The sequence below is a fragment of the Cricetulus griseus genome, chromosome 6, assembly GCF_003668045.3.
Source record: "Cricetulus griseus strain 17A/GY chromosome 6, alternate assembly CriGri-PICRH-1.0, whole genome shotgun sequence".
Taxonomy (NCBI): Eukaryota; Metazoa; Chordata; class Mammalia; order Rodentia; family Cricetidae; genus Cricetulus; species Cricetulus griseus.
Genome location: NC_048599.1, coordinates 138,558,743 through 138,580,459, shown reverse-complemented (window position 1 = coordinate 138,580,459; position 21,717 = coordinate 138,558,743). Strand labels below are relative to the sequence as shown.

General features: G+C 44.0%; 1 long non-coding RNA gene across 2 annotated transcripts; it reads left to right on the top strand.

Annotated features, from left to right (window-relative positions):
- The first annotated feature begins 206 nt into the window (after positions 1 to 206).
- LOC103164322 lies at positions 207 to 18,617 on the top strand. Of its 2 annotated transcripts, none has more exons than XR_003486711.2 (3): positions 207 to 553; positions 654 to 771; positions 18,005 to 18,617. It is a non-coding gene; the product is annotated as an uncharacterized LOC103164322 (long non-coding RNA). The 2 variants fall into 2 exon arrangements; XR_004770517.1 differs by lacking the exon at positions 18,005 to 18,617 and adding an exon at positions 1,715 to 1,771.
- Positions 18,618 to 21,717: the final 3,100 nt, after the last annotated feature.

The window sequence follows — 21,717 nt, the reverse complement described above, 5'->3', positions numbered from 1 at the left end:
GTGTGTGTGTGTGTGTGTGTGTGTGTGTGTGTGTGTCTGTGTGTGTGTGTGTGTCTGTGTGTGTGTGTGTGTGTGTGTGTCTGTGTGTGTGTGTGTGTGTGTGTGTGTCTGTGTGTGTGTGTGTGTGTGTCTGTGTGTGTGTGTGTGTCTGTGTGTGTGTGTGTGTGTGTGTCTGTGTGTGTGTGTGTGTGTGTGTGTCTGTGTGTGTGTGTGTGTGTGTGTGTGTGTGTGTGTCTGTGCGTGTGTGTGTCTGTGTGTGTTTTCATGTTTCTGAAGGCCCCAGAGTCGGGAGTAGAGGTTGGGGTGAGGTACCCCACTGACCTCTTTCTGCCCACTTGTATTTCCAGTGGCCATGAGAACAAAAGGCCTTGACTACTGCTTCTGTGTTCCAAGTCCCTGGCAGCAGAAGAGAGCCCAAAGGAATTCTTGAGAGAATCTGATCCAGTCAGGCATGTCTCCAGAGTCCTACAAAACCCAGAGTCCTTCCAGGGTCCACAGGATGTGCCTTGGGTCACATGGCCATCTGAGAGCCACTTGGTGGCTGAGGCTTGAGGTAGTATGAAATAAACCTCCCCCAAGTTGCTTTTGGTCATTGTGTTTTGTTTTATCACAGCAATAGAAAACCTATTGTGTCGGTGTGCTTTTGGTGACAGGAAGTCTGGAAGAATGGCTCTTGGGGTGCTGGCTCTTGGTGAAGTTGTGAATGGAGATAGGACTGCTGTTAACTAAGTTAGAGGAATGGACAGACTAATTACAATGTCACCCTCCCAGGTGAGAGCTTGGGTGCAGGAGTGGGTTGGTAGGGCTGAAGTATCTTTGTGATTACCAAATTCTGAGCAGAATTAAGGAATGATTGTTGGGTGTGGTGGCATATACCTTTAGTTCACAGCACTCAGGAGGCAGAGGCAAGTGGATCTCTTGAGTTTGAGACCACTCTGTCTCAAAAAAAAGGTGGCACTGGAGAGGCTGAGGCAAGATGCTAAATCTGGGTTACAGAAAGAGTTCCTGCTGGCGTGAGCTTCAGAGGGAGACCCTGTCCTAAGAAATGAAAACTGGGGAGGTGCTTCAACCGGTAAAGCAATAGCTGTACAAGCCAGATTTAATCTTTGGAGCCCTTTTTAAAATCCAGACAAAAATGCACCTTTAATCCCAGCACTCACTGAAAGATGGGAGGTATTGACAGAATTTTCCTGGAAGCTCCTAAGGGAATGCACAGAATGTACATTCCTAAGGGAATGTACCAGAAAGAGGAGAGACCCTGTAAGATGCAAGTCAGAATCAACTGTGAAAGCACCTAGGCATATGTTATCCCCACCCCAACAAAAACAAACCAAAAACATTGGGTGAGATTCTCAGTGGGTAAAGACCTTCCTGTATGAGACCGATGATGACCTGAGCTCAACTTTTGTTTTGAAAATGATAAGTTGACTAAAGAGCAGTATATATGAACTTAGGGAAAACAATATAATGAAAATCCTCTAGATGACTTGAGCAATTCATACATGCACTAACAAATTAAGGCATTCCACATACTTCCTCAAACCTTAAAATCCATCAGTGCTGTTTTTGAACCTTTTATGTTGGACCCTAACATTTGGACCTATAATTAGTTCCTTGCTTTTTGTGTTGGTTCAGAATGACATTTAAAAAAAATCATCGTGTCGGGGGTGGAGAGATGGCTCAGCGGTTAAGAACACTGACTGCTCTTCCACAGGTCCTGAGTTCAATTCCCAGCAACCACATGGTGACTCACAACCACCTCTAATGAGATCTGGTGCCCTCTGCTGGCATGCAGGCAGAAGACTGTATACATAATAAATAAAATCTTAAAAAAAAAAAAAAGAAAAAGAAAAACATCGTGTTGGAGCTCGAGAGATGGCTCAGTGGATAAGAGCACTGACTACTCTGACAGAGGATCTGAGTTTAATTCCCAGCACCCACATGGCAGCTCACAACTGCCTGTACCTCCAGTTTCAGTGAACCCAACACCTTCACACAGACATACATGTAGGCAAAACACAAGTGCACATTAAATAAATAACTGCTGGGCAGTAGTAGCACATTGGACCTCAGCACTGAGAGGCAGTCGCAGGTGGATCTCTGAGTTTAAGGCCAGCCTGGTCTACAGAATGAGTTCTGGGACAGCCAAGACTACACAGAGAAACCCTGTCTCAAAAAACCACAATAATGTGCATTATAGCCTTGTAGGAGAGAATGGTACATAGCCTGCATCAGGGATGTCTGGGTTACGGTTCTAAAATGTTGTGTTTTGTTTGCTGAATTTTCATCTTGAGCTATGTGATTCTTATGGTTAGAACTTAGGATTCTTCTAGGATGTATGTTAAAGCTGTTAAGCAATGTTTAGAAAAGATCCATTTTCTTCTTTTCTTCTTTAGATGTGCTAAGTAACCTGCACTCACATGCCACTAAGAAAATCTTATTCCACTTGTCAAAAAAAAGTTTCTGTGTGAAGCCAACTCCTGAATCAAGGCCTGAGCCCAATCTTTAGAGCCTTCAGTGAAGGAGAGCATTGGCACCCTGTGCTGTGGCATGGCTGTCATACAGGGGAATAATGGGGGAAAAAAGCATCAATTTTGGGCAGATACAGTTAGGCTAGTGTTCTAAGTTTATGAAGGAGTAAAAAATACATATATTCTAAATTATTTCAGGAAAACCAGTGGTTATGGTTTGAATCCATAATGCCCTCAAAGGCTGTGTGTGAGTAGCTGGTCCCCTAGTGGTACAGGTGCTCTGTGAGAGGTCACCTTTTTTTTTTTCCCTTGTCTAAGCTGGTTATCCTGACAAGGACCTTATTCTTTGGGCGTCCTATTCCTCCTTGTGCCAACTAGCCGATCAGATTGTAAAGTTGAGCCAGCCACCACCTGAGCCTGGGATAAAGAATAGGCCAGCTTGTCCTGTTTTTACAAAGAGAGTGCTTTGTTGAATTGTTTTCACTATGTATGTTCTTTGTGGAACACTGAAATTATTTTCTAACGGCATGGCTGACAGAGAAGGGACATTGAAGTTGGGCCTTGAGGGCCGTAGCCTACCTTGCTTCTATCCTGTTCTCTGCTTCCTGAATTTTGCCATGATGTGACTACCAGGTACCTTAAATAACACTCCTGCCTCAGTCTCCTGGGATTACAGACCTCTACCATGTTTGGTGAAGCAACAATAAAAATTATCAAGGGCTCACTAGGGCTGGAGAAATGACTCAGAAGTTAAGAATACCTATTGTTTTCGAAGAGAGCACCCATATGGTGGCTCACAACTGTCTTTTAACTCCAGTTCCAGGTATCAGACACAATCTTCTGGCCTTTGAAGAGACCAGGCACACACATGCTGCACAAATACAAGCAGGCAAAACACCCATATATATAAATAGCTCATAACTAACCCACTCCTATGATAATATAGTTATTATTGCTAATAGGGTGGACACTCTCCTGGCCCACTTTTTGGAGCATGGGAGATTTTGTTTTGTTTGAACAGGGTTTGGGTTTTTTTTTTTTTAAGGGAATATTATTTTATTCAAATTGAGGTATTTTTTTTATTAGTTCAAATTAGAAACAAGCCTGCTTCACATGTCAATCCCTGATCCCTCTCCCTCCCTCCTCCCCTGCCCCCCACCAGCCCCCATCCCATCCCCACTCTGCTCCCCAAGGAGGATAGGACCTAGGCCCTCCCAGGCCAGCATGGGACTTATCCTGACCCCTGAATGTGGGTGTCAGTGAGGAGGCCTCTGCACCCTATGGGGCCCTGGTAGTAGACCAGTATTTATCCCTGGCATACAAAAGGACTTTAGGAGCCCATCCCACGTGGAGGAATGTGCTCTCAGCTTGAACAGGGTTTTTAACATGTAGCCTAGGTTGGCCTTGAATTTAATCAGCCTCCCAAGTGCTGGGACTAAGTGTAGCCACCATGCCTGACTCCTGCTTCGTTTTTGTTTGTTTTATTTAGACAGGGTTTCTTTATTCCTGCTGTACTGGAATTCACTCTGTAGGCTGGCCTTGAAGTTACAAAGATCTGCCTGCTTCTATTTCTTCCCTAGTGCTGTGATTAAGGTCTTGGCTCATACTAATTCAAAAACCATACACACACACACACACACACACACACACACTGGCGCTGAATCTTATGTTTGGGTGGAGGACACTCAAACTACAGCAACCACCTAAAGACCGAAGTGGTTCCACTAGGTGAGGAGGGCAGAACAGCAGTTTTCAAGGGTACAGCAGGAGCAGGGCTTCACAACCCATTCCACAAAAGCAGGAAGTGCTTCCAGGGAAAAGAAACAGAGACAAGGAAGCTGTGAGGGGTGAGGAGTAGTATCTGAATGATGCTTTTTACAATGATCCCCAAACGCAACAAGTAAGAATGTATAGTCTTGGGCCTGACACGGTGGCACATGACTTTAATGCCATAGAACTCACTATGTAGACCAGGCTGACCTTCTGCAGAATAACCCTCTTGTACACTGTATAGATTTGTCACTGTAACCGGCTTAATAAAAAGCTGACTGGCGGGGGCTGGAGAGATGGCTCAGAGATTAAGAGCACCGACTGCTCTTCCTGAAGTCCTGAGTTCAATTCCCAGCAACCACATGGTGGCTCACAACCATCTGTAATGAGATCTGGTGCCCTCTTCTGGTGTGCAGATATACATGGAAGCAGAATGTTGGATACATAATAAATAAATAAAATCTTTTAAAAAAAAAAAAAAAAGCTGTCTGGCTGGTAGCCAGGCAGGAAGTATATCCAGCACAGCCAAACAAAGGATGAAGAAGGGCACAGTATCTGGAGATGCCGGCAGATGCAGAGGAGGCAGGATGTAGATAAGAAATATGGGTTAAGCCGGTGGTGGCACACGCCTTTAAACCCAGCACTCGGGAGGCAGAGGCAGGCAAATCTCTGTGAGTTCGAGGCCAGCCTGGTCTACAGAGCAAGAAATATGGGTTAATTTAAATGTAAGAGTTATCTAGTAACAAGCCTGAGCTATTGGCTGAGCATTTACAATTAATATTAAGTCTCCATGTCAGTTATTTGGGCTGGAAAGAAAAGTCTATCTATATTGACCTCAAACAAAGAGAGATCAATCTGCCTCTGCCTTCTAATTACTGGAGTTAAAGGTGTGCACCAATTTGGCCTAAGATTACTCATTAAAAAAAAGTCCTTCTAGGTTTTTGGTTTTAGGTATAATCACATGATAGGGAATTCCTTCTGTATAAATGTCTCTCTTACTGGTTGATGAATGATAAAACACTTTTGGCCAATAGCCAGTAGAGGCAGGAAGATAGGCGTGGCTAGGAGACAAGATAGGTAGAGAGGGACCACCATGTAGCTGCCAAAAGGAGTAACAGGTTCAGATATTCAGATATTCTCCGGTAAGCCAAGACCATGTAGAAGTACATAGATTAGTAGCTACGGGTTAATAATTAAGACAGAGCTAGCCAATAAGAAGCACTATCGGCCAACAGCCTTATAATTAATATAAGTCTTTATGTGCTTACTTGGGTCTGATAAGGGCGGCGGGACCTGGCAGGACAAGAAAATTACAGCAACATTCCCCTCTTCCCTTCCCTTTCTTTAACCCTTATGAAATACCTCCTTGCTTTCAAATTTATGGCCTCTATTTCATTGTTTCATATATATATATAACATATATATTGGTTTTTCGAGACAGGGTTTCTCTGTGTAGCTTTGGAGCCTGTCCTGGAACTCACTCTGTAGACCAGGCTGGCCTTGATCCCACAGAGATTCACTTGTCTCTGCCTCTTGAGTGCTGGGGTTAAAGGTGTGTGTGCCACCACCGTCCAGGTATAATTCTTTTTTTTTAAATTCATCGATTTATTTTACATCCTGGATTCTTCCTCCCCTCCCAGTCCCTCTCCCCCTGCTACTCTCCAATCCCCTCTTCTGTCTCCATCCAGGAAAGAGCAGGTCTCCTATGACTACCAATACAACATGACCTGTCAAGTTGTAGTAAGATTAAGCACCTCCCTGTGTATTAAGGCTGAGCAAGGCAACCCTGTATGAGAAGGAGGGTACTTAAAGCTAGTAAAAGAGTCAGAGACAGCCCCTGTTGCTGCTGTTAGGAGTCCCATAAGAGGACCAAGCTACACAACTGTAATACATATACATAGTGCCTAGGTTGGTCTCATGCAGGCTTCCTGGTTGTTGCAAGCATATGTATATATTTCTAAATATATAAATACAACCTGCTCCGTCTATAATGTTACTTGTATGTAAGTGATTTCATGGCTCACTACTTGGTGTTGAATATCCAATTTGTGAGAGCCTAAGTTATATTTTAAGTTTTAATTACTATGCCTTAGAGATTCATGAAACGACAATGCCTCTAATCTGCAAGCCCTTTGCCCAAGGACAGATAGTTCCAGAAATGCTGGAGGCTGTTGTTTATGAGAGATAACAAGCCACATGTTTTCACTCCCTAAACAAGTTTGTTTGACCCATCTGCACCAGATGTGCTTGATCACATGTGGGCAGGAGGTTCACAGGCAGGAAATACATCAGGATATACATCAGCCCCTGATTGGATGTAGACTGGAGATATGTCAGTATGTATGCTTACCCCTGATTGGACCTGATGAGAAATGCAATGAATTATGGGTTTTCCTTCTTAAGTTGCTGCAAACCATGACTTGAGGCCATATCCCAGGAAGCTGGGTATGGACCTGGCTAGAGCCCATCTACCTGGCCAGTATTTAATTAAAGCGTGCTTCAAATTTGGCTTTAAATTATGGCAGTGGTCTAATTCTCAATCGGTCAGGTTAACGTCTCTGAGAACTCCCACTCTCAGCATTTTTTTAGTTGCAAAAAGCCTATCAATTGCTGCTATTATTCAGCTCTTGTTTAGGGAGCCATGTTGATGAGACTTCAGGGGTTAGTTTCTAAGAGATGAAACTTCACTACAAACTTCCTGTTCCTTTGACTCTAACAATCTTTCCCTTTTCTGCAGTGATCCCTGAAACTTAGGAACAGGAGTTGTGTTGTAGATGCAGCAATAGGGGCAGGGTATCACATCTTGTTCTTTGCAATTTGATCAGTTATGGCTTTCTGTTATGGTCTCTGTCTCTTGCAAGGAGATGTTTCTGTGATGAGGGATTATTTTTACTTTTTAGTGTTATTATTTTTGCTTGTTTATTTTCCCAAAGATTTATTTATTTTTATTATGTATGAGTGTTTCACCTGCATTGTAAGTGCACTGTGTATACATCTGGTACCTGTGAGGCCAGAAGAGGGTGCTGGGTCTCTTAGATTGGTTGTGAGCTGCCATGTAGGTTCTGGGAACTGAATCCCCATCCTCTGGAAGAGCAGCCAAGCGTCCCTAACCACTGAGCATTTTTTCCATTCTTAATAATCAATTCTTGGAGGTCTTCATTTTAGCTAGGAAAGTTTTTTCAGGGTATGATGGTGCATGCCTTTAATGGAAGGCAGAGGCAGGTGGATCTCTGTGAGTTTGAGGCCAGCCTGGTCTACAGAGTGAGTTCTTGGACAGCCAGAGCTGTTACACAGAGAAACCCTATTTCAAAAAACCAAAACAAAAAGTTAGTTTTCTTAGAAGGGGGCTGGTAGGGGGCAACAAATGAATAAACCCAGATAGAGAATGGGTAATTTTGTGTTCCCATGTTTTGCATGGATGTTTCTTGCCCTGCTCTGCACTGGACACTGGATTTCTCATACTTTGGCAGCACTCAGCAAGTACCAAGTCCTCTAATGACATTTCACTGATAGTTGTAAGAAAGTTCACCAGTTGGCTCACCAGTGCTGCTGCTACTAGGGAATGCCGGGGAAGGCACTGACATTAGAAGACCATACCAAGGTTCTTGCCGTGATAAGGGGTACTTCAGAGGTGAGGTATAGTCAAGAACTGGGAGGAAGTTTTGTTTCAGATTCAAAGTATACCAGATAGAGGAAGGAGGGGTAGGAGCACTCCTTAAGAGAGTCACATCCCCTAGGAATTTGTATAGCTCTGACTTATGGGCAGACTTTAATACTCTAATAGAGAGGAAGGTTATTCATGAGCTAAGATGGGAAGAAAGGTAGAAACCTGTTCTCCCGGTGGTGGTGGTGCACGCCATTAATCCCAGCACTTGGGAGGCAGAGACAGGTAGATCTTTGTGAATTTAAGGCCAGCTTGGTCTACAGAGTGAGTTCCAGGACAGGTTCCAAAGCTACACAGAGAAACCCTGTCTTGAAAAACCAAAAAAAAAAAAAAAAAAGAAAAGAAAAAAGAAAAAAAAAGAAAAAGAAAAGATTCTCTCCTCTCTTCATACTGATTTTTCAGATGTGTCATGTGCATGATGGGAGACAATTCACAAGACTAATTATATGGAGATGCCATTGTGATAAAGCAAAAGTAAAATATGGTTAGTGGCAAGTCATCTCAGTTGGCCTTATTGGTCCCAGTTGGTTTTGGTTCGTCTTGTGTCTTTACTGGTACTGGAGTGACAGAACTGGCTAAAGTCTAGACTCAGCTATCCACCCTAACATGTTATTAAAGAGAGGAGTCATGATGAAAACTAGAGAAGTGGTTTACTCAATACAGCCACATTGGGGAAAGCTCAGATAAAAGTGTCCAGTGATCCCCAAGCCCTTCTTCAGGGAAATTTATCATGAGGTTTGGCTTGAGGAGATAAAACAATTAAACTGAGTTGACCAAGGTATAGCCCCACAAAACATTATCTCAACTCCAGTCCTGCAAAGAGGCCTGATGAATTGTTACCCTGTTGGTAGTTGTCTTCCCCTGAGTGGACCAATCTGGTTTCTTTTTTTTCTTTTTTCTTTTCTTTTTTCTTTTTTTTTTTTTTTTGTGGGTGGGGGGTTAAGGCAGGGTTTCTCTGTGGCTTTGGAGTTTGGAGGCTGTCCTGGAACTAGCTCTTGTAGACCAGGCTTGTCTCAAACTCACAGAGATCCACCTGCCTCTGCCTCCCGGAGTGCTGGGACTAAAGGCATGCACCACCACTGCCTGCCAATCTGGTTTCTACAAGCTTATTACCTCTGTTCCAGAGTAACTGTTACCCTCTGGAGCTTGTGGAATATTTATCCTGTGAGGGTTTGCTTTTCTTGGAATCCAAAGTAACTCCAGAGGAAAAAGTTAAAGCCTGTCATGGTGGCACACACTTCTAATCCATCACTCAGGAGGCAGAGGCAGCTGGATCTCTGAATTCAAGGGAAATCTGTCTAGTCTACATAGTGAGTTCCACAGCAGACAGGTCTATATAGAGAGACCCTGTATCAGAAACAAACAAACCAAACTAACAAAAAAAGACAAAGTATTTCTGTGCCTTCAGCCTAAGTAATGGAGACAGACCCCAAGAGAAGGCAGATGCTCCAGGATTTCATCTTGTTTTTATTTTTGTTTGTTTGTTTTTGTTTTTTTCAGACAGGGATTATCTGTACTGGTTTGGAGCCTGTCCTGGAACTCAATCGGTTGCTTTGAACTCACAGAGATCCACCTGCCTCTGCCTCCCAAGTGCTGGGATTAAAGGCATGCGCCACCAACGCCTGGCAGGATTTCATCTTGTATTCAGTCACTTTGTGTGCCCAAGTGCATGGTCAGCACTTTTATGGAAAACAGCACATAGTTCAGTACTGTTCAATCAGTTGCATGGTGCTGGGGAGCACAGCTCCGAGGTGACGTCAGCCACTGGCTACCTCACATGTTCCTTTGCATCCTATGCCTACTGTCACAGTAAACATTCAACTAGATTTTGTGGGAAATGGAAAGGAAATGTGCCACTTTCCCCCAGAGAGAGCTTTGCTTCTAAATCAAGCAGGGCTTTTAATGCTGGCTCCATGTGCATCTTCTTTGTTTCTGGTTCACTCTTCCTTGATGGGCAGGCCTGTCATCTCAAAAAGCTGTGTTAGAGCTGTGTTAGACCCCTGGAAAAACTCAGGTATCCGGGGTCCCAGGCCATGACCATGGTCACCCCAATCACCAGGCAGATTCGAGAACTTGATGCAAACTGCATGAGGCTTTATTGTTTTTTAATGAGCTAACCCCATGTTAGCTCGGGTCTTTCACCCACCCGCCATGGCAGATGGCTAGCAAAGACAGCTCCTAGGGGCTTCATAGAGATCTTGTAGGGCAGCATTAGGGGAGTGTCTAGGGGTACACACAGGCTCAGGATTGGTGTGCCTCCAGGCTTGGAGGGCTTGCCCTGTGTTGATTGTCCAACTGGTTGTTATGGCCCATAGGCCCTCCCAGGGTGGTTGCTATGCCCCCTCTCGTCATTGCTGTGCACTTGTCTGTAAAGCACACCCAGTGCCGTAAAGCATAACGTCACCAGCTAACTTCTGATTGGTTCCTTGCCACGAGGCACGGATCTGACTTTCTAGTGACTAGGACAAGGTCAAACAAGCATGTGTTCAGCTGTTATGGCTGTTGACAGGGGCAGGCATCTGACCTTAGTGACTAAGACAAGGTCAGACAAGCTGTTACGGCTGCCGAAATGGGGAGCCGGTCCCTTCAGCTGTGAATTCTGGACAGGTTCCTAGCCTAACATTTACCTAAGATCAGAACATATGTGCAAGGTTACATCCTGTTCTCAAGTGTAATTACACTTTGCTTATCAATTGTATTACTTTTAAGTTTTTGTTTGTGTTTTAGCAGGTCACATGAGAATGTGAGGCCAAACTCTCACCCACAGTGACAAATGGGACCCCCTTTGTATTAGCAACAAAACCCTAGTGGATGTCGGGCAGTGGTTTTTACACCCTTTTAATCTCAACACTAGCGAGGTAGAGGCTGAGGCTGGTGGATGTCTGAGTTTGAGGCCAGCATGGTGCACAGAGCAAGTTCAAGGACAGCCATGGCTACATAGAAAACCCTGTCTCAAAAAACAACCCCCCCAACAGAAAACAATAACAACCACCAAAAGAGAAAAAAGAATTTTTGTTTGTGTGTGTTTCATGTATATTTTTACATATGAATATAAAGAAATGGGCATTGGATACCCTGGAGCTATAGTCACAGGCAGTTATGAGCTGCCTGACATGGGTGTTGGTGTTATGGAGTTTCTGACCCCTGAGAAAAGAGCATAAATTAAATCCAATTATAAGCTGGGCATTAGTGGTACACACCTTTAATCCCAGCACTTGGGAGGCAGAGGCAGGCGGCTCTCCGTGAGTTTGAGGCCAGCCTGGTCTCCAGAGCAAATGCCACAAGAATACCTTCAATATTGACAATATCGACACAAGCAAGCAACAATTGGTCTGTTCCTCCAAGTTAAGTGATTAGGGCAACTCAAAATAATCTTTGGGCCAGGCGTTGGTAGCACACACCTTTAATCTCAGCACGCGGGAGGCAGAGGCAGGTGGATCTCGGTGAGTTCGAGGCCAGCCTGGTCTCCAGATTGAGTGCCTGGATAGGCTCCAAAGCTACACAGAGAAACCCTGTCTCGAAAAACCAAAAACAAAACAAAACAAAACAAAACAAAACAAAAAAAACCTCTCACCTTATAAGCCTGGCGAAGATTGCTGTTTTTTGAAACACCTGCCTCCAGCGGTAATGGAGAAACTTGGGTATGGCTAACTGTATATGAACTGGCTTCTGTCACTTTTTAGTAGATCTGGATAAAATATACCCTTCTCAGATCTCTGAATCTCTGAAATATTAATGGTTGTCAACTTGGCAGCATTAGACAGTCAGATCCACTATAGACTAGTCAGTATGTTAGCTGGTAAAATAATGACTATCTACTGTTCAGGGACAAGCTCAAGGTTTTTAAGTTTATTTTGGTTGTCATCTAAGTACAAACTTAAAGGGCTTTTCATCAGGCCAAAGGCACCTCTGTCCAACCCATACCTGGCTCTCTGGACAGAAGAAAAATGTACATGCTTATAGCCCAAATCTGTAGTTTTTGCTAGGACTCAAAGTTATAAATATGTTCCTGCTGTTTGAACAGATATCCAGATATCTGCTTTTTCTGCACTGTGGGCTTCAGTAAATAAGTTTTAACCTCTGTTCCTAGTTTAAACATGTCTTAAACAGGTTTCTGCTTCTGGCAGACATCTGAGTATCAGTTGCTGACTACAGGCTGTTCTAAGTAGACTGCGAGCCATGGACTTGCTATGGATGTAAACCAGTCCAGCTGATGTGGACAACCCCTGTCTTTGCAACAGAGTCTGCCAAAAGCAGATGGATTCCCCATTGCCTAAATTCCTTTTTTGCTTTTGACTAGCATTTCAACTTTCTGGGGTCCCTAACTTCGTCCCAAAGTCAGCAGGAAGTAGTTTGGAAAAGAATTCGCCACCCATTTTCCAGGGGCCAACACCAGGATAGGCTCCAAAGCTACACAGAGAAACCCTGTCTCAAAAATTAAAAAAAAAATAATAATCTTTGAGTATCCGTGTAAGGAAGTTACAGAAGTTATAAAAAAAAAAAAAAAAAAAAAAAAAAAAAAAGCACTTGTCTCATAACAAGTAGATGGTCATGGCTATGGGGGGGTGGGCACTGAGTCAGGGTTACTGGGAATTTATCTTCCAGAGACTGGAGTCAGACAAACTGCTAGTGGATACCAAGATGGATGCCTGGCAAAATGAGTTTCTTTTTTTTTTATTAGTTTTTATTTAAATTAAAAACAATCTTATTTTACATACCAATCCTAGTTCCCTCTCCCTTCTGTCCTCCTATTTTCCCCACTGACACCCCCCCCCCATCCCACAGCCTATCCACTCTCCAGGGAGAGAGACGCCTCTGATGAGGGATCATCAAAGTCTGTCACATCATTTGGGGGAGGACCTACCCCCCCAAGCCCATTTGTGCACTAGGGATAAATACTGGTTCCACTGCCAGAGGCCCCACAGACTGCCCAGGCCCCCCAACTAACACCCACGTTCAGGGGGCCTGGTTTAGTCCTATGCTGGTTCCCCAGCTGTCAGACTGGGGTCTGTGAGCTCCCACTTGATCGGGCCAGCTGTTTCTGTAGGTTTCCCCAGCATGGTCTTGACCCCTTTGCTCATCTCTCCTTCCTCTTTACAACTGGATTTCAGGAATTCAGCTCAGTGCTTAGCTGTGAATCTGTTTCTGCTTCCATCAGCTCCTGGGTGAAGGCTCTAGGATGGCATTTAAGGTAGTCATCAATCTCATTGTAGGGGAAGGGCATTAAAGGTAACTGTTGCTTAGTTAGGATTCTTAGTTAGGATTATCCTTGTGAGTCCCTGGAGATTTCCCTAGTGCCAGATTTCTTGATAAACCCACAATGACTCCCTCTATTAAGGTATCTCTTTTCTTGCTCTCCTTTTCTATTCTTTGTTTTTTGTTTATTTTTCAAGACAGGGTTTCTCTTATGGCTTTGGAGGTTGTCCTGGAACTCACTCTGTAGACCAGGCTGGTCTCGAACTCAAGATCCTCCTGCCTCTGCCTTACAGTGCTGGGATTAAAGGTGTGTGCCACCAACACCCAGCATTCCTTTTCTATTCTTAAAATGGAGTTTCTTTATCTATCACATTAGGAAGCAAACTCAGGTCCACTGGGAGAATAGGAAGTGAGCTGTTCTAACTGCTGAGTCATCTCTCAGGCTCTCCACCTTTTCATGTACCCCTTGATGGTATCAATAGGGGTTAGGATTATTTATGGAGTAAAGAAGCCTGGAAATCTGAGGCATGGAGAAGGATGAGGGGAGGTAAGGAAGGGAAACTAATTTGTGGTTTGTGTATAATCACATTTTCCAAGGTTCCGCAGAGCAAATGTCTAGTAAACCAGAAAAGTGGGCTCTAGAGCTCTAGGGATGAAATTTATAACCCTGTGTTTTCAAAATGCCACGTGAAGGTCAGAGGATAACTTGCCAGAGTTAGTTTTGTCCTTCTGATGGTTGGACAAATTTAAGGCCAGGGTCCCCGGAAGTGAACAGTTTTATTCTCATCCTTGCCCAGAAACAGAAATGTCTTTGGTTTTGTCTTATCTGCACACTAGAAGTCAGGGAAGGGAGCTCTGATCTTACAGCCAGCCCCACAAGCCAACATCCTTGCTTTGAGGCTGTATGTGAGGGTGTGACAGAAACTCTAGCCACCACTCTCCCTCTGGTGAATGAATGCTTTGTATTGGGAGGTCTGAATTTTCATGGTGGAAATGTGTTGTCTTGCTCATCTCCAAGTAGTTCTTGGGTCTCAATTCTTGAGTGAGGACTGTGACAGTAGTGTTGAGGACACTGGAGACAGGTATCAGGGCTCTGCGGCTCTGCCGGGGTCCATTGAAGACAAGTTATTTCCTCCTGGTCAAAAAAAAAGAAAAAGAAAAAAGAAATCCATCTCCATGGGTAGAGACATTACATTCTGATCTGCCTCCAAGATTAAAACATCACCTAGCCAAGAGACCACCCCAAAGAAGGACTGATTCACCCAAAGTCATTCTAAGGAAAGGGGAGGAGTAATTATCCTCTTAATGAGAGAATTTCTTGTTTTCCCCAGAAAATCTACCCTTGGTACTATAATTATAGTGTTTCCAACATGTGACATTATGGAGTATGTGTGTATATACACACTTGTGGATGCCCACTGAGGCCAGAAGAGGACATTGAATCTCTGGGATTTAACAGGTGGCTGTGATGCACCCAACATGGGTATTGTGAGCTGAACTCAGGTCACCTCCAATAGCAGCAGGCACCTTAAACTCTTGAGTCCTCTCCGCAGTGTCTTGCTTTTCTAACTACTCAGAGAAGCAAAAGAACCTTTTTTTCATTTCTCTTCTTTGTGTCTCTTTTTTTATGAACATAAGCATGCTTTTCCCAAGCTTTGGGCCTGCTCATGCTTTTGTTTGGGCTTGCTCACTCCTAGCCTCTTTGTTTACCAAAGGTTGCTTTCTCTCTTTCTCTTAGGCATCTTCCTCCTCCAGACAGCCACCAAGACTCACAATTTGTCTACCTCAAATTCTCTAAAACTCCAATACAACTGTTCTTAAGAGTCCCTCTGAGTCCTTTTATAAAATCTTTTACAAACGGTACTAGAAATCCAAAAGAGGAAACCCCTATTTCCATAATACTTCTACCATACAATCTGTGAGGTACCACACTCCTGCTGTTAGGTTTGGCATCAATTTCCTCTGTCCACTGAACCATCTATCAGCCAAAGGTCATTCTTTAGACACGTGTACACACCCAAAGGAAAGGTCAGTGTTTTTTTTTTTGTTTTTGTTTTGTTTTGTTTTTTTGTCAGTTTGCAGCAGATAAAAGATAAAGCTGGGGCTGGAGAGATGGCTCAGAGGTTAAGAGCACTGACTGCTCTTCCAGAGGTCCTAAGTTCAATTCCCAGCAACCACATGGTGGCTCACAACCATCCGTTATGAGATTTGGTGCCCTCTTCTGGTGTGCAGATATACATGGAAAAATAATGTTGTATACACAACAAATAAATAAAATCTTAAAAAAAAAAAAAAGATAAAGCTATCTATAAACCTCTCCAAAACAGTCAGTCCTGGGCAGGATAGCAAGCACACCAGCAGTGCTAGGCATAGCATGGCTGGCATGTGCATTACTTCTCCTTTTGCCTAAGCAGCTTCTGAAGCCAACACCAAAGGGAGTGACCGGCAGCTGGTGAGCTGGAGGCTGGTTCAGGACATCTCAAGAGAAGGAATAATACTGTGCTTTTTTTTACTTCTGGTGGGAAAAGAGAGCAGTTCAGGATTTTTATAAGACAAATAAATATTAATTTATTTGTGGTTACAGGGGTGATTTGAAGGAGAAATGCCCCATAGGCTCAGGCATTTTCAAAGCTTGGACCCCAGTTGATGGTGTTATTAGGGGAGGTTGAGAAAGTGCAGCCTTGCTGGAGGAAGTATGTCACAGTGGGTGGGCTTTGAGAGTATAGAGTCTCATCCTGCTTCTAGTTCAGTCACTCTGCTTTGTGGGTGCAGTACGTGAGCTCTTCCAGGTGGTGGTGGCCACACCTTTAATCCTAGCACTTGGAAGGCAGAGGCAGGCCTGGTCTACAGAGCTTGTTCCAGGGCTGTTACATAGAGAAAGAGAAACCCTGTCTCAAAAAAACAAAAAAAGGGATGTGAGCTCTCAGCTCATACTGCCATGCTTGGCACTTGTTGCTTTCCCATCATGATGGACTCATCTCTCTGGAACTAAATGCCAAAGTTAATACCGCCCTTAAGTTGCTTTTGTCCACAGTGTTTTATCACAGCAACACAAAAGTAACTGATACAGTTAGAAATACATTATTGTTTATAAACGTGGGAGCTGGGGAGTGGGGCAAGGCAGCCCTTCCAGCATATCTTGTTACCCCAGTCACAAAGCAGAAGCATGACTGGGCACAGCTGACTAGATTGGTATGCTCATCCCAGATGACGAACCGGTGAAGAAGCTGATGGTAAACTGGGAAAAAGAACCTTAATTCCAGCTTGAAGACAGGCCTGAGGGCTGTCTCTGGGTATTGGTAGCAATCTTAAGGTTTGAAAGTAGGGAGAAAACAAGGGCAAAAGTGGACATGGTTTTCTTAGCGCAGAGTCAGGGGATCAAGGCTGTCACTGGTCCTGGGAGAGGAGGATAGCCATTAGGTTGAGGAAACTGCTTCTGCACAGCAGGCAGTCTCAATTTGCTTCATGTTTGCATGTGATCATGGAATCCAAGCTGAACAGGAAGAGCAATTCAGAAACAAATCGAAACAAAACCCATCAGACACAGACAAATGAAGATGGCAGTAGCCCAGCACTCCATCAGGGACCGCCACTCAGGGAAAACTGGACCCTCTATAACACTGTAGAAAAGAAATTCAAGGTGAGCCAAATGAAATCAAGTTAGTGAGTTTATTTATTTTAGGAGGCTGTAGTTAGAGGGTTTGCTGTCCTTGGAGAGGACCTAGGTTTATTTTCAGGAACCAGTATCAAATGGCTCTCAACCACTATTAATTGAAGTTCTCAGTGATCTGATGCCCCTTCTGGCGTTTGCAGGCACCTGCACACACAAGGCATGCACACAGACTATCAGGCATCCACACACACAAATAAAAAATAAAATAAAATAGTTGAAATGTATCCAAACAAAGTTATAAAAGACTAGTATACATGCTCAAGTCATGAGTGTGGGCTTCGAGAGAGAAACAGAAAGAGTGTCATGTTTAGATGTCTTTACAATGGCTATATGTTAATACATAATCCCATGTCTTTCTAAATTCCTTATTCAGAGAATGTGTTTTATGAGAAGGTTTGATAAAGCAAAGCTTAAATTTAAGTGAAATTTAAAAGGTAAGTAAAAATGTATGAGCTGGTTTTCTTCTTATTATTTTTTTTAATCTTCAAGAATTTCATTTTGAGGTTGGGCGTTGATGGCACACGCCTTTAATTCCAGCACCCGGGAGGCAGAGGCAGGTGGATCTCTGTGAGTTTGAGGCCAGCCTAGTCTACAGAATGAGTGCCAGGATAGGCTCAAAAATTTTTTTTTTTCATTTTGAAAATAAAATTTTGTCTGTTTGGATTTAGGGTTGAAAGAGGAGTGATCGTATGTTAAAACATGATTACAAACATTCGGCCCTACAGGAAACATACACAGTTCATCATTTCCTGATTTTTAAAAAACTTTTTAATGGTTTATTTATTTTTATTTTATCTGCATTAATGCTTTTGCCTACATGTATATCTGTACGAGGGTGTCATATCCCCTGGAACTTAAATTACATACAGTTGTGAGCTGCCATGTGGGTGTTGGGAATTGAACCTGGGTCCTCTGGAAGAGCACCCAGTGCTCCTAACCACTAAGCCATCTGTCTTTCCAGTCCCTTGCCTTTTAAGTTTACTATTGTGTATTGTGTATGCCTGCACTTCAGAGTGGAAGTCAGAGGACAACTCAGAGGAGTTGGTTCTCACTTTGCACCACATCCGTCCTGGCATTGGAATCAGGTTATCAGGCTTGGCAGCAAGTGCCTTTGTCCACTGAGTCTTCCGCCAGTCTCCAAGAAGCCTACTGGTTACTTTTCTGTTGTTGTGATAAAACATCCTGACCAATGCAACTTGTAGAAGGGTTTATTTGCACTTGTGGTTTCAGAGGGACAAGTGGCTATAAGCAGCAGGCATGATGGCTGGAACTGGATACTGAGAGCCCACATCTTGAATTGCAAGCATGAACCTGAGAGAGTAAATTGCAAAGAAGGCGAGGCCTTAAAAATCTCAAAGCCCGGCCAGCCTGGTCTACAGAGTGAGTCCCAGGACAGCCTCCAAAGCCACAGAGAAACCCTGTCTTGAACACCCCCCAAAATAATATCTCAAAGCCCATCCCCGGTGACACACTCCCTCCAGCAAGGCTGCACCATCTAAACTTCTGTAAAGTATTCAAATGGCTGAGACTGTGGGGACATTCTCATTCAAACCGTCACAGCAAATAACATAGACAAGTAACTGAAAGACAGAAAATCTCTATTCAATGTGGTCACACTGAGAAGAGGAACAAAAAAAGATGTCAAATGAACATCTCCATCCCCAGGCTCTGGACGGGAGGCTTAGGCTTAAGTGGAAGGCAAAATGTATAGGTAGCTAAGTGAAAGATTTTAGTTTGCTGAGAGAAAAAGTTTCCCACAGGCCTTGGCCCAGGACAAGGAAATTGGCCCCAACCCGAGGGCAGACAAACAATCCTTTTTGGGTCACACCTGGCCAACAGACAATCCGAGACTTTTCAGGGTACATTCTGTGGTTTTTTCCTTTGTAGAAAAGCAGGTCACACCTAGGTGACCACTCTAACATGAGATCATACTTTGTAATCAATCACTTTATGCCCCTTGCCTGTATGCTGATCTGTGGTTTTTTCCTATATAAGGAGCTTACATCCCATGCTGGGGTGTGCAGCTTCCCCGATATTGCTGACACCCAAATGCGCATTCGTTCAATAAACCCTCTTGCTTTTGCAGCTCTTGGTCTGGTTTCTGAGTCTCGGGGGCTCCTCAGGATCTTGAGGCCCTTAGGGGTCTGGGGGATCTTTCATAAGTAGTCCTTATCAAGTTGTGGTCCTGCCCATCAGTGATCCATTGTTGTCTTTTTACGTCTCTTGTGACCCTAAAGCATTGGTCTTTACTGCTGATGACTGGGAGGGATCCTGGAGCTGACTGCAACACCTGTCCAGAGTTTTCCTGTTGAGGGAGTCTGCACCTGGGTACTCCTTGTAGTCACTTTATCCCTCTTGTTTTCAAGGCTCTTTATTAAAGTACTGTTTAATTGGGCTTCTAAGCACTCAGTTGAGAGGCAACTGTTGTGTGGTTAGTTAGATATTACCAGGCTTGGAGGACAGATGGTCTGGACCCCACCCTCATAATCAGGGTTAGGTTTAGGGTTAGCCTGTAAAACTAGAGACGGCACTCATGCTGTAATTACTGTTCAGAGGAATGGGACATGAGTCAGATCCCTGGACTTGGTGGAGACATAACATTCAGAACTTCCTGGAGAGTCATTATAGATGACTATTAAAGCCTGGTTTCTGGAAACTTAAACCTTACAAGACTCCTGAATGGCAGGAAGCATTGTGATAAAGAATATGTGTGAAAGCCGGGTGTTGGTGGTGCATGCCTTTAATCTCAGCACTTGGGAGGCAGAGGCAGGCAGATCTCTGTGAGTTCGAGGCTAGCCTGGTCTCCAGAGCGAGTGCCAGGATAGGCTCCAAAGCTATACAGAGAAACCCTGTCTAGAAAAACAAACAAACAAACAAACAACAACAACAACAAAAACAACAAGAATACCTGTGAGTGTTGCTTCTGCTGCAAGAGTGAAATCCTGTGGGACAGAGAGTGTTTGACAAAGGTGGAGACAAATGTAGCCTGAGAGACATTCCTCTGCAGTATGCCTGTCCTAAACATCAGAGGAAAATATCATGTCAGAGTGCATACTCTCAAATCCTGGATGACTATGGATAGATGATTCAAAAAAAAAAAAAAAAAAGAAAAAGAAAAAAGAAAAGAAAAGAAAAAGAAAAGCCATTCAAACCAGCTGTGTCCAAATGCTCGGGACAGCAAAACCATCCTCACCCACTGTATCCCAGTGGCAGTTTCCAGATAGAGCTCTCCTGACTTGATTCAATACACTGTTGTATGTTGCCTATCTGAATGGTTTGCCATGGAGTGGTCACGAGGCCAGGAGAATGTAGGGTAGCTTCAGATAGCATCCAGTGACTCTGTAGCACTAACCCCTGTCCCTGATTATCCCTGGGATGGATTGGCAGATGCACCCTAAGATTTCCTTAGACACTGGAGTGACAGCATTCCCAATTCCCTCTCTTTTTAAAGATTATTTATTTCCTTTTATTAATTATACATAATACTGGCTTCATAATGACACTTTGATTCATGTACATGGTTTATTTTGCACATACTCAACTTCTTTCAGATGATGGGTTACCTACTTTTTTCCCATCCCCTCCCATTCCCTTGCCCTCCCATCCTCCCATGTTCCCCACCAACACCCCCCAACCTATCTCCAACTTCTCCCAAGGGATAGTGAGGCCCTCCACAGGGGACCTTCAAAGTCTGTCATATCATTTGAAGGAGGGGCTTGGCCCTCCTTGCTGTATCCAGGCTGCAATAGTATCCCTCCATAGGGAATGGGCTCCCAAAGTCCATTTGTGCTCTAGGGTTAAAGACTGGCTCCACTCTTAGAGGTCCCATAGACTGTCTTGGCCTCCTAGCTGGCACCCACATTCAGAGGGATTGGTTCGGTCCAATGCTGTTTCTCCAGCTTTATGACTAGGATCTCCATGCTCTCAGTAGGTCAGGTCACCTGTTCCTGCGGGTTTCTGCAACACCGTCTTGGCTCCTTGCTCATCCCTCCTCCCTCTCCACAATGGGATTCCAGGAGTATGGTTCAGTACTTAGCTGTGTGTGCCTGTTTCTGTTGAACAGCTAGGAATGGTAACCAAGATAGACACCAATCTCATTATAGGGGAAGGGCATCAATGGCATCGTCTCCACCACTGCCTGGATTCTTAGTTGGGTCATCCCTGTGGATTCCCTAACATTTCCCCTGTGCCAGACCTCTCTCCATACATGTACTGTCTCCCTCTCTCAAGGCATCTCCTTTCTTGCCCTGCTCTATTCCTCCCTGTCTCAGGCCTCTTGTTCTCCTCTCCCCTCCCTTTCTTCCCTTTTCACCTCCTTCCCCTCTCCCCCATGCTCCCACTTTGCTCAGGGGTTCTTGTCCCCATCCCCTTCTTCCAGGTACTGACTATTCAATCCTTTCCTGGTGTCCTCCTTCTTTCTTAGCTCCTCTGACAGTGTGGATTGTAGACTGATAATCCTTTGCTCCATGTCTAAAAATCATATATGAGTGAGTATATACCATGTTTATCTTTCTCTGACTGGGTTACCCCACTCAGAATGGTTTCCTCTAGTTCCATCCATTTGCCTGCTTTCAAGATTCCATTGTTTTTTTTTTCTACTGAGTAGTACTCCATTGTGTAAATGTACCACATTTTCTCTATCCATTCTTCATTTGAGGGGCATCTAGGTTGTTTCCAGGTTCTGGCTATTACAAATAATGCTGCTATGAACATAGTTGAACATATGTCCTTATTGTATGAATGTGCATTCTTTGGGTATATGCCTAAGAGTGGAATTGCTGCATCTCGAGGTAGACTGATTCCCATTTTCCTGAGAACCCGCCATTACTGATTTCCAAAGTGGTTGTACAAGTTTGCACTCCCACCAGCAATGGAGAAGTGTTCATCTTTCTCCACATCCTCTCCAGCATAGACTGTCACTGGTGTTATTGATTTTAGCCACT